Consider the following 11,314-nt stretch of genomic DNA (forward strand, 5'->3'; position numbering starts at 1 on the left):
CGTCGCAGTTGGTCACAGCGTCTGGAGAATACGGTTGAGGTTAGATAGGAGCGGGGTCCGGCACAGAGCGATGCAAGACATGGAGCCAGCTAAGACACAGACATGTCAGACTGCTGGTTTGAAGCTCACACCGGTCGGCAACCGAGCTGATGACACAAGCACTGTCCCTCCGTCTATTGGCTCTGTGAAAACGATACAGCCTGGGCATTGGATTGGATGTCGGGACAAGGGTGGCACAGACAATCACCGGCACATCTACCAAGAAAAAGCATACCTTACTATGAACATTAGTACCAAAATGACGGCGTGGAAACTTTATGAGCATTCGTTTGCATCCATTTTCAGCATCCAGCAACGATTGCTTACATTTTTCCTCACCACATTTAATAATGCAGCCCAACACCTCTTCGATTTACATCTCATGCCACACATATCCACTCAGAGCACCCTACCTCCCCCTCTCTCAATATTTCTCACCTCATCGCAGTAGACGCGGATGGAGCCGACGTTTGTGGCGCCCACAGCGGCGAACGAGAAGAGCCGTGCCGCCACTTGCCCGTGTAGATGGCGCGCTCGTTCAGGCAGAACACGCCGGCGATCCAGTTGGCCACCACGGCTGACAGAGAGCAGGTCGCCGGGAAAGTGGCGCCGGTGGCGGACTGTCCATCCGGCCGCGAGTGGAACCGGTGGTAGTCGCCCGGCCGCCAGGTAGATGACGCAGTGGAACAGAGAGTTCCCCGGCAGCGTCACCAGCCGCTGGTGGTAGCCGCGTGCTCGTCGTGTGGTCGCCCGGCGCGCTCACCTATGAAGGAGTGGAGAGGAGTGTCGTACTTATAAACTGGACTGGTTTGAAGATGACAGGAAGCACGAGGATGATGCATACTACAAAATGGACCATAAGGCTCAGGCAATTTTATGAGCTATAAGGCTCGACAGCATAGAAGAAGTTTTTGGTCGCATGCTTAACATTCCAAATGACCGGACATGGACAAGGCGTTCTCTCAAAAGTCAGCTATCACTGTTCACAGGTTTGTATCGTCGAAGCTGACATATACACTGGCGGACTGCGGAGTGTACGGTGTAATAACTCAACACCCACCTGCGGTCCGGTCTCCCAGTCGGACGGGCCCAGGAACTTGTTAAGTGTGTAGGTGACGCCCTTGACCTGCTCCAGCCGGCCCGAGGTCCACCGGACCCAGGTGCAGCACCGTGCCGTCACACGGGCTCACCTGAGGGGAGAGGCGGGTCAGGAGGGCACCGCACTGTCAGCGGGCTCGCCTGGGTTACAGGGGACAATGGAGGGGACTCCAATCAGTCACGACGTACAGAAGTAGGTAGCACGCCAGCGTCGTAAGCACACAAAGCAATAAGAATTCAGAACTGTTCCAGTCTTTGGATTAAACAACGTAATTGAGGCTTATCGATATCAACTAAAAAAAGCCTGTGAGTTTGTTTCGATTTTTAGTTCATTCAAACATATCATGGCTGATTTAGGCCAGAATCCGGGATGGAGTAGAACGAGATGCAGTAATTAATTGGCAGAAAATGGTGCGGTCAGTAAAATGGACTCTGCAGAGGACCGCTGGCGCTGACGGGGCTCTGTCAGAGGGATGCATCATTTGTTCACCAGAGGGCGGTGCAAATCTATGGAATAAACTCTACCGAGGGTCACAGGAAAGGCGTAGCGTTTGCTAGCTAAAGTGAGTAAAGGGCAGTGCGTTTCGACGGAATTAAACCCCGAGGGGCCAGTCAGGATCAATAACAGGAACCGGTCAGAAGGTATACTACGCTTCCTCACCAGATGGCAGTGGGAGCCTGTGGAATGGACGATAAGAGCCAGTTGGAGTCAATGACAGGACCAACCAGGATGTATATTGTATACATTATACAATCCTCAACAGCGGGCGGTGCGGGTCTGTGGAATAAACCCCACCGAGGGGCGGCTAGGTTCAGCCTCAGTGACGGGGATCGGTCGGTCACGAGGGGCGAACTGCTCACCAGGGGGCAGTGTGGGTCGACGGGTCGCGCTCCCGGCTTCAGCTCCCGCCTGAAGAGCGCCGACAGACTGTCATAGGCGAGCAGGTCGGGCTCGGCCGCCTCCTCCATCTTACAGCCGAACGTGCGCACATACCTGTCGGTCGGAGGGGGTCAGCCGACGGGTCAGATGGGGTTAGAGGGGCGGAGAGGTCAGGGAGGGGCAGTATGCAGGTGGCCATCGATGGACTATACGGTACAAGCGGTTTGCAGATGAAAAGGACACAGGGAATACAGTTTCAGTGGAGCATATGGGTTCATATCAGCGCTACCGAAGGTCACGGCTGTGTAGGAGTTGCCTTGGAGTGTCCTTTGACGGTCACAAAGTATAAATCGAAGCGAGACTATCATAATTCGTATGACAGTGACACTGGGCACGGTCCCTGTCATTCATGACAAGCACCTGTTCAAGAGCTTCTGTGAGCCAAGTAGGTAACCAGGGCATGGCTTAAATCTTTGTTACACGGCTTGGGCGGGAGTCAAGTGGGTAGTTAGCTTCAAATAACTTTCCACTGACAGGTGGGGCCTAGAGATACCTGACCACCACATGTAGATATCGCCATCCCAAAGTGCCAGGTACGATAAGCACGACCTTTGATCTGCTGTCGTGTGTTTGTAGTCAGTGAGCCTGGCCGGCCACGAGCGGAGCAGCTGATCGGTGAATGAGTCCAGATAACCGTGACCAGAAACAAACACAGCCGTAGTCCGTAGAGCACAGGTCAGTTCGACAATGAATCACAATCTAAACACAACATGAGTGGGGGACACAAGTCACGCCATTAGTGAACAAACACCTGCATCATAAGCGCTAAAAAAAGTTACGCACAGCAACGACAGACACGCCTGACACCTGATATCCAAGATGGGAAACCCAACGGCTTATTAACTGAAAAGCAATGCATCGCGTCTTGGCGACCCAGTCGTTCGCCCGCCATGGCGACAATCCAAGCGATATCGACAGAGTAAGAGCCACATCAACTATAGTGCTCGTCCATAAAGCCAACAGTAGGGGAGAGTGGGGCACATTCGTGCAAAAAAAATGGATAAACCCATATATCTGTTCTTTGGTTAGTGCAATGGCAAAATTGTTGATTGTAGTATGGAAAGGAACTATTGCAGATAGTTTTCCTCTTTAAAAGTTATCCTATAAAATTATTGCTTCCATTAGAAAAAAAAATGACTTTTATTAACTCTGAACATTTGCACGAAACTGCCCCACCTATGGGGCACATTCGTTCAAGAGATGGGGCACTTCCGTTCACCCGGCAAAATTCGAGAAATTACCGGGGATTACCAGAAATTTACCAAAGGAAATTGGCAGGGGGTCATTTCACTTGATTCCTTTCGACAAGAATGCATTGCACAACAAATGTAGAAAGAATGGGCTGGCCAACAAGAATGTGCCAACTGCCGGCCTCCGTGACCTCGCCAAGTTCGCGTGAATTGCTCGTCACGACGTCGCAAGCAGTCGAGACTGAGTCAGGCGAGCGTCATTAGAGAAACCTACTACAGATAAAGTCATAAATCGCAAAAACTAAAAAAAAATATGCACGAATGTGCCCCCAGGCAGTGCGTACACGAACCTGCCCCACAACGTTATTAGTAATATATTTCAAAATTTCTTTTTGAAAAATGACACTTTTCAACAAATAAGTTTGCAGCAGTTCCGTGAATAGAGTGGGCTTCTTCACCCCCAATTTTGAAAAGCTGAACCACATTTCCGAGTCAGGATCACGAAAATGGATGATATGAGAAAAGTTTGGAAAGCTCACGAATATTACAAATTTGCGTTTTTATCAAGCATGACAGCAGGTACAGTGTTGTCTTCTACGGTGAACGAAGGGCGGCAATGATAGACATATTTCCATAATTTACCTTGAGCTCGTGCAGTCACTCGTGTTCCCATAAACTGCTGAAAACGAATGTGCCCCATGCACGAATGTGCCCCACTCTCCCCTAACCAGGAGTTGATGAAGGGAAGATCAGGAGACAGGAAAATGAGCGTACAATTTTCCATTTATCTCCCACCGTCCCCCGCGCGTTCACTCACCATCCTAGTACGGGTTGTCGGGCCCAGAGCGGCAGCTGGTGGCTGTTGATCCAGCCCCAGGCGCGGCTGATGGTGCGCAGAGGCAGCAGACGGTAGGCGCTCACCTGGAGAGAGAGGCAGAGGAGCGGGGTTAGAGAGCGGTCAGACGGGGCGGGGTTAGAGGCAGAGTGACAGCGAGCGAGAGAGCGCGAGAGAGAAGGGGAAAGGAGAGAGAGAGAGAGAGAGAGAGAGAGAGAGAGAGAGAGAGAGAGAGAGAGAGAGAGGAGAGAGAGAGAGAGAGAGAGAGAGAGAGAGAGAGAGAGAGAGAGAGAGAGAGAGAGAGAGAGAGGAGAGAGAGAGAGAGAGAGAGAGAGAGAGAGAGAGAGAGAGAGAGAGAGAGAGAGAGAGAGAGAGAGAGAGAGAGAGAGAGAGAGAGAGAGAGAGAGAGAGAGAGAGAGAGAGAGAGAGAGAGAGAGAGAGAGAGAGAGAGAGAGAGAGAGAGAGAGAGAGAGAGAGAGAGAGAGAGAGAGAGAGAGAGAGATGAGTGGTATGGGGAGCTAGAGGACACAGCAAGAGACTGCTACGACTTACGAGAGAAGAGTCAGAGACCACGTCGGCTGGACGGATTACCGACCATACCAGACATATAGACGGATTATCAGATACAGGGCTAATCAACAGAGCTGGGAACCTCCAGGAATGGTCGAGTATAAAAACTACCATTATCGCACACATGGAACATGTCTGAAAACAGCGCATCGTTATATCATCCAGTAGAAAACCAGACGAATATCCCGTTATGTAATAGCACATAGAGCAGCAGAGTTATACAATGCCACGTTCCGATTACCAGTAAATATATCACAGCTTTCAGCCTCGCAGACCATCATATATCTAAGACCCTGATATCACCATTTTGTGACAGGCTGAAAGATATAAAAATAAATATGTCTCAAGTCTCCACGGTTTGTCTACCCACCTCCCAGGGCCGGGCGATGACGGGGCCGTCGATCTGTCCCTCGGCTGTCCGTTTTCGCTCGCGCACCAGCACGTGCCGGTACTGCTGGTAGGCGATGAGCGCGAAGCCCACGCCCAGTGGGATGGGTGTCCAGCGCAGCGATCGGACGTAGTTGGCCCAGCGCGCCGACCAGCGCTGCTCCCGCTGGCCGCCGCCGCCGCCGCTGCCACCGCCGCCCCCCTCGCCTGTAGGAGAGGGGTACAGAGGAGTTAGCAGTACGAATTGGAAGTTTGAAAAGATAATAAGGGAAACAATAGGTAGTCGCATACGTGTGGCGAGAGAGCGCGAATAACTGTTCGTCCAGGACATGCTGTTATGAATAAGCCAAAGATTATTGTGGAAACTGACAGAAATGAAAAAGGTTTTAGATGATGACAAAGCTGCTATCAGCACAGCTGCAGAAAAGTAATCTAGAAATAAAATAGCAGGGAGTACTATGTAACACAGAAAAGAACGTCAAAAGCTGTCATAACAAAAGCTTCAATCTTTTCCGGGTCTCATTCAGAACAGAAATCTCACACATGCTGATCTAATATCCTAATTATAACACCCTAATCTGGGCTAATGGTCTGGAAGTCCTAGAACCTCTCGTAGCTACCACACGACACCTCCGTTCTATTTCTGACAGCTGCCACCGACGCGATCATTCGCGCGCCGTGCGTGTTCGTTCGTCCAGTCCTGTCTCTCCGGGGTGGTCTGAGGTTTGTAGGAACTGAGGTCTGTGGGCTGAGGCCACCCTGCGAGCACGCAGGTCTGCAGGGACTGAAATCTAAGGTCTGAGGTCTTGCAGCAGGTCTGCAGGGACTGAGGTCTAAGGACTGAGAGCTAAGGTCTGAGGTCTTGCAGCAGGTCTGCAGGGACAGAGGTCTAAGGACTGAGAGCTAAGGGCTGAGATCTTGCAGCAGGTCTGCAGGGACTGAGGTCTAAGGACTGAGATCTAAGGTCTGAGGTCTCCCCACAGTCCTACAAGTTTGCAGGCACTCAGCACTGAGGTCTGCTGTACCCCTGCGAGTCCGCAATGACGAGCGGCTCCTCACCTGAGGTGGAGAGCGGTCGCCATGCCTTGACCTGGCGCGCCTGCCACAGCGTTCTGGTGTCCAGCAGCACCCGACCAGGCCCTCCGCGCGACCACCGCACCACCAGACTGCCGTCCAGAAACGCCATCCTGCGCCGACAGAAAGGTCACAGGTCATGGAGGTGACATAGAAGGGGTCAAATGGGGACAGTTCACAGGGGTATCAGGACGCAGGTAGCATAGCGACCTTCAATGAGGGGAGGGGGATGAGGAGTGAACTTTGAAACGCGACATATGAGGCCATATAAACTGAGAAATAAAACAGATTTATGTGTAACAGGTTCCAGTGCGGAGACAACAGGTGAACGAATCAATACACAACAAGCACCACACTTGTTGGACAGGTCACAGAACGACAGACAAAAGGTTCCATATTGTCCACCCATTTGGCTTGAGTGGACGGTGAAACTGTACGCAGGCCTCACATATTCAGAAGAAAACTCATTCACCATACAGGCAATGAGCTGCCGTGCAGTGACAGGAAGGCAAATAATAACTCGAAGTCCGTAGGAAAACTGCTAAACGCTACAACAACGCAAGTATTCAGCAGGGATACCTAAGTCACGAAAGAAATTGTTCTCTCGTCAGATGCGCTTATCTTCTTGTAAAAAGCGCAGTTCATTCATCCAATCCGGGTGCATTTTCATTTATCACCAAAGTTGCAAGGTTAACTACGAGAAGTTCGCAGGCATCAGTCATCAGTAAGTCATCATAGAAAGTCATCAGTCTTTAGTGCAGACTTGACCCCAATAGGCGCTAGTCGGAGCCAAAAGAAGAACAAACGCAGGTCGCATATTCCTAGCAAGTAGAAGGAATTACTAGCTTGGTCAGCAAAGGAGGAGGGGAGCTTATCGCATAACAAACACATTTACCACCCTAATCCTGGCTTTTGGCACCAAAAGTGGTGTTCGGCGCACGACCGTCCCCATTCTTGCACCGTGACCCTGCGTTTGATCAATACCGTCGCGATAACATACTCAGACAACTGACCCAAGCACGTCGTCATAACAGACACACTTTCGATGACGTCAAGGGAGGCAATCGATCGCGGATATCCCGGAAAAACAGTTTGTGTAAAATGGTCGTAGTGACCTGGGCATTCAATTGCATGTGTATGAAGTAACAACTTAAAGGTTGATAAAACTAAAGACACCACGTAAGTGGTATGAAACGTGTTTCACGAGTAACATAGTGACGGGTAAAAAACGGCATCGAGAAAACAAACAGATGACGCTTTTAACAGCACACGGCACCTACCACAACACGTGACGCTTGTCACAACACACGGCGCTTGCCGTCGACGACTGACGAGTGAAGGAAGGCCGCTGAATAATGCAATGCATTTGGCTTTATCATCCTGCAGTACAGTCATTCCACCGCCATTCACGAAAAGAACTAACGTAAGTCGAAGACTGGATATGGAACATTGGACGTTTATGAAAGCATCAGTCGCTCATAACCTTCGTCGAATACGACATCAAATTAGGAATCATTGTTGTTTAAGGATGGCCAAATATTGCCGTCATTGATTTCTGGCCATGTGTGACCGGACCGTAAAAACTTCGACCGCCGGCGAGCGTTTGGCGCATCGCTGTACGTCGGTAGTCTGACATTGACCTTAGGACTGCGTTCGCAAATCAGGTATACCTGGGTGAAAGTCGACAAGCAATCGGAGTTTTGTGACAAATCTTCAGAGACTCCCGAATCCCCGCTACAAATAAACTCCCCCGAGCCCCGAATCCCTAAAACTGTAGCCCCTATCTATTGATAATACCCATAAGTTTGCTGACGCCTGATTCAATCACTCAGATCGGCTCGATTCTGCCAGAATATCTATGCCGTATGGTGTCCATCAGTAAACTCTGGTTAGTCGCACTCATTGCCTATTGCTTAAATATTATAGCTACCCTGTGTCTTGCCTAACACATTAAATGATGATAAAAGTAGTGACCAGTATAGTATCGATGGTGATTCAACCTTTAAATACCTGTTGACATCAACTACCAACATCTGCATGCCATATCAACAAGGCATATGTACAAAGTACAGTCACCAATGATAAGTATGTCGGACAAAGTTATGCATCCCGTCATGTTTGACGAGCGTTATCTGAGGTAGTCAATATTGAAAACTCATTGAAAAAAAACAACCATACACATTTTCCCGAAAAGAAATTGTGTTACGGTGGATTCGGAATCAAACAGGAGGCCAGTGACATACATACCTACACGAAATGCACAGAATAGCAAGAGGTGCTTTTAAAAGTAGACGACCGAGAGCGCTATGCAAAATTATTCCAGAGCCGTCCTCAGCGCCCGCAGACATCGGAAAGAGCCATGGAGTTGGAAGTATCGACCAAGCTGAATCACTCAATTTGCAAGAGCCTGTGGCCTTCCTCTCAATACATTATAAGGAGAAATACGAAACTATCCAGAAAACTTCAACCGTAGAAACAAAGGTAGCCTCTGGTAAATCGATCGAACCGCAACACCACCATGATACAAGGACTACGCGCTCCACCCAAAGAGCACATTGAATTCACTATCGAAGCTGAAGCAGACCATCCCACAACCCGGCGGCGACGGCCGGCGGCGCTGGTCGTCAGCTCACCTGACCGAGACCAGCAGACCGAGCACGGCCAGCGGTACTCAGCAGCCAGCGGCGCTGGTCGGCAGCTCACCTGACCGAGACCAGCAGGCCGAGCACGGCCGGCGCGGCGGTGCTCGGCAGCCGGCGGTGCTGGTCGGCAGCTCACCTGACCGAGACCAGCAGACCCAGCACAGCCAGCAGGCGGGTGATGAGCGCACGAGAGCCGTGGTGCACGGCGCCGGCCACTCGGCGCTGCGAGGACCGCAGCTTCTCGCGCCACTGGCGGCGCCGCAGGCTCCTGCGCTCCTGCAGGTGTGCGTACCAGCCGATGTGCACCGGGGCGCGGCACATGGCGGCGGCTGACACTGAGACACTGGACGGAGAGGCGACCACGAGCGACCGGACGGCGGCGGCGCAAGAGGTGCAGCTACGCCCTCAGCTCTCTCCCGCGCCCCGCCGGCCGCTGGAGGGATACCGCCGCACATGGTGACACTATATAGCGGGACCCTGCGCGGCCCAGGGGGCGCCACGGCATCCGTCGCAGGCGACTCATCGGTCTGTGCTCACGAATGGTGCACCAGGGGTCACGAGCTCACAGTATCTCATTCGGACACCGTCGACAGCCATGAGTGAACGAACGGTCACAGAGAAATGCAGAGGATCGCTGCATACTTGTGTATAACTCATATCGAGCTTCCGTCACGTTTTCATCTTCTTTCTATAATGACAGACATAAAAACACCGAATAAAAACAATATCAGCACACAAGCTGAAGCAATGCAATGAGGCAGAATCAGCACAGACCAAAGAAGTCTGCCTTACGACTACGAGGTTACATCAGACCCTCCGAGACTGGGTGGGTAATCTTGTCTGGTCTGATGAGCCGTGATGCTCTCCGTAAGTCAATGAGAATAACTGATGGCCGCTGACCAATACGGTTAGAGAAAACCACAGTGGTAAAAACAAGGACTGTCCCCATCCATTACGTCGTGTTAGCAAAACCACAGCCAGCGCATTGTGAGACAGGAAGACGACTTGTTAACTCAAGGAACAAGTACCGCGCAAGTCAGCTGAAGGGTCAGTTCCGAAACCTGGCATTAAAACAGCCAACGCCAGCTTTCTCAAGTAAAATCTTAACCCGCGCCCTGGTGTGGGTCTGAGCCACCTTCGCCCTGGTGGGGGGGGGCCAAAATGACCCCCCCCGTCTAACTCGAAAACGAAGAGGGCTAGGAAGACGCGGAAAAAAGCAAACGAAAGCCCATAACAAGTACGTTCGAAAGTATTTCAGTCATTTTTTCGCTAAGGTCAATATTGAGGTCGCTAGAGGTCATCATAGGTCAAATTTCAGTGTTTTCGGTGTTGCCGGACATATTCCGCTGTAGCTCGGAAACTAGAAGAGCTAGAGAGCCGCGGAAAAAAGCAATCGATAGCTCTTTTCAAGCTCTTTCGCCAAGGTTCGTCAGATTTGACCTCAGCTCAACGGTTTGGCCCACAGAGGTCATGCAAGGTCAACTTGGCAAATTTCGTTGAAAATGTTTTTAACTATAGCATGCATTCTCGAGAAAATAGAGAAACGATTCATGCACCATCGTGCTTGGCTCGTCGAGACGCGTCGAATGATATATAGTTTGACCTCGAAAGGTCATTTTGAAAATTTGACCTCAGGTCAAGGTCATGACCTTACCGAAATAGGTCATGCTGCATATCATTCGATCCGCATTGACGAGACAAACACGATAAACGTCGAACGGAGTCTCTATCTCTATTCAATAACAAGTAAGTGCAGAAAAACCGCTGGTGACCTCTGGTGACCAGGGAGATGACCTAGCGTGACCTCAGCGAGGTCACAAGCAAATGGTTTCACATGGGCTGTGATTTGCTGACCCAAGACACTTCAATAACGAAATATAGGAACAATCACGCCCGATTTAGCTGAAAAACAACTACTTTTCGATTCTCCCATTGACTTATAATGGGGAGCAGCGATGACCTGACCTGACCTTAGGTCACATTTATAAAAAATCCGAGATAGCCATTTTGTAGAGCTGGGTGACATCTTCAAGTACTGTAAATTTTACATCGATCGGATAAAAGCTGTGCCTTTGAGAGAGCTTTGAACTTTTTTAGAGGTGGTGTCAGTTTTGGTGACCTTGTGACCTGACCTGACCTGACCCGAACCCCCCAAAAAAGGACATGATGTAAAAATGTTGAATAAACAGCTATACAAAGTTTCAGGGCGCTAACTCAAGTGGTTTCTGAGTTATCGCTGAAAAACCACAGGGGGGGGCCAAAATGCCCCCCCCCCCCCACCAGGGCGAAGGTTAAGAAGCCAGGAGACGAGTAGATCACCCAGCTGTTCGAGCGAGCGTTCAAATTTCATTATGTCTTGGACTGAGACGACAGCCAGTCTGAGCGAAAACCCACGCCCAGCACTCCGTAAAATTCCATGTCACTCGGTGCGAACTACGAAGGCCCGCTTAGTTTAGCGCTGGGGAGGGGTGGCAGTATACCCCAAACAACCACGCATAACGCCGCATCAGCGCGCCAGTCTAGACGGCCAGTATCACCA

General features: G+C 50.6%; 1 pseudogene; it reads right to left on the reverse strand.

Annotated features, from left to right (window-relative positions):
* Nucleotides 1–316: 316 nt before the first annotated feature.
* LOC122374932 lies at nt 317–9,199 on the reverse strand (annotated as a pseudogene).
* Nucleotides 9,200–11,314: the final 2,115 nt, after the last annotated feature.

Source organism: Amphibalanus amphitrite, unplaced genomic scaffold (genome assembly GCF_019059575.1).
Source record: "Amphibalanus amphitrite isolate SeventyFive unplaced genomic scaffold, NRLGWU_Aamphi_draft 001742F_arrow, whole genome shotgun sequence".
Lineage (NCBI taxonomy): Eukaryota > Metazoa > Arthropoda > Thecostraca > Balanomorpha > Balanidae > Amphibalanus > Amphibalanus amphitrite.